The 2379-nt window shown below is 50.4% G+C and overlaps 1 protein-coding gene across 1 annotated transcript in view; it reads left to right on the plus strand.

The window, feature by feature from the left end:
• Positions 1 to 2379, plus strand: part of LOC106810174 — a 20475-nt gene that overhangs the window by 1234 nt on the left and 16862 nt on the right. The window lies entirely within an intron of this gene.

The following is a 2379-nucleotide window of genomic DNA, read 5'->3' on the forward strand; positions in this document are numbered from 1 at the left end:
TATGTACGTATGTACGTATGTACGTATGTACGTATGTACGTATGTACGTATGTACGTATGGATGGGTGGTTGGTGCATGGATGGATGCATGGATGCATGGATGGATGGATGCATGGATGGATGGATGGATGGATGGATGGATGGATGGATGGATGGATGGATGGATGGATGGATGGATGGATGGATGAATGAATGGAAGGATGGATGGATAGATGGGTAAATGGATAAATGGATGGATGGATGGAAATCAGGATGAATAGACTGACGGACGGACGCACGAACAGAAAGATAGATAGACAGACAGATGTGCAGACAGATAACCAGGTAGATAGGTAGACAGGTAGACACATAGGCACACAGGACGTATCGGCGTCTCATGACTCCCACGCACCCCCTCGTCATCCTTCCCCCCACCGACAGCATGCTCGGAGCGTCCGTATTTACCCACTAGTTTACGCACAACCGTTTGTTAATGCTCGACTGCCGCTGCCACGGCGCACACGCCCTCCCTACTACTATAGTACTATACACACTGGCCACTCACTGGCTACCATTGCTCGTGTGTATTTGCGTGCTCCCGCCCACGCATTGCCTTCCCTCACACAAAGCCGCGAGAGAGACGTAAATCGCTTGATAGCGCGCGGTGTGTTATGATTTATCATAAATTATATCGTGCAAGGTCATCCCGTAGCTGCGAGCGTATATCACATATGTGCTCTTTATATATACGCTGTTATACCATGGTTATAACGCGAAATCTCGTGTGTGTGTGTGTATTGTGCGATTTATATCTATAGTTACACACATCTTACATGTTACCCATTTTTTATCTACATATCTTATGCCATTTTTTGCCTTACGATATAGAAAATGAAACGCGACTATAGATTTGATATGCTGCACACGTTATTTCACATCTTTTATAGTCACCGATGGTGTCTTCGTGTGTGTGTGCGTGCGTGCGTGCGTTAGTGCGTGCGTCTGTGCGTGCATGCGTGTGTAAATACGCGCGCGGTATATTGTGTTTTATATCTCTATATTGACACACACCGCCCGCGACCCTCACACATATACATTTTTCGCCATGGATCATCGTCTTACGCCTTATACGATATAAATCCTCTATGTGTGCGTGTATGTTGTGGAGTATATGTGTTCGGTGGTTACTCGCCCTGCGTGGCAGCACCTCGTCATCGCTCCTCCGCCCACGCTAACGCTGATCGCGGTAATCACCGGCAGAGCGTTTCACGACCAGCGTTCGGCGAACTAAAGATGCGAGTTCGGTGCGATTAGGTGCCGATATACGCGCGCTCGTAACTCACTCGTCCCGCGTGCGACGCAGTGATACAGTAGTGTGTGTGTGTGTGTGTGTGTGTGTGTGTGTGTGTGTGTGTGTGTGTGTGTGTGTGTGTGTGTGTGTGTGTGTGTGTGTGTGTGCGTGTGTGTACGCAGTGGGACAGCAGGATGAGTCACATGCTGAGGGCGTGACCGGCCGGCAGCCTGCGGGACTGTTCTACTGGCACGCTGAGCGACTCACCGCATCACTCGGACCAGCCCACCGCCAACACCAACACCACCGCCACCACCACAATCACCACCACCATCACCACCACTATCACCACCACCAGCACCAGCACCAGCACCATCACCATCACCATCACCAGCACCACCACCACAACCGCTACCACCAGCACCACCACCGCTACCACCATAGAGTGTCGTACTAAGGGGGCGTGGCACTACGGAGACGTGGCACTATGGGTGTGGTGCTATGAACGATAGCAATAGAGGTGTGGCACTAAAGGGTTGTGAGATTAAGGGGGTGTGACACTAAGCGGGTATGGTATTAAAGGGCGTGGCACTAAAGGGGTGTGACACTAAAGGGGTGTGGTACTAAGGGGGTGTAGCACTAGGGGGTGTAGCACTAAGGGGCATGGAACTAAGGGGGCGTGGTGCTGAGATGGTGTAGCGAGGCCGACTAAGGAGAACGGGAAGGAAAATAGTAGCCGCGTATCGCATTATATATTAATTATATAATTATGTTAATTAGGGATGATTTCGCGGCGCGTTTCTTTGGCTGTGCATTGGAAGACACATGCTAGAAGACATTAGCGGAGTGATTTTACTATCAGTATAGGTCGTGTCTCTCCGACTTTGATCGATCGGCTGTGCATCGCAGGCAGTAAGAGAGGGAGATAGAGAGAGAGGGAGAGAGAGAGAGAGAGAGAGAGAGGAGAGAGAGAGAGAGAGAGAGAGAGAGAGAGAGAGAGAGAGAGAGAGAGAGAGAGAGGAAGGAGAGAGAGAGAGAGAGAGAGGAGGAGGAGAGAGAGAGAGAGAGAGAGAGAGAGAGAGAGAGAGAGAGAGAGAGAGAGAGAGAGA

Source organism: Priapulus caudatus, unplaced genomic scaffold, assembly GCF_000485595.1.
Source record: "Priapulus caudatus unplaced genomic scaffold, Priapulus_caudatus-5.0.1 Scaffold416, whole genome shotgun sequence".
NCBI lineage: Eukaryota > Metazoa > Priapulida > Priapulimorpha > Priapulimorphida > Priapulidae > Priapulus > Priapulus caudatus.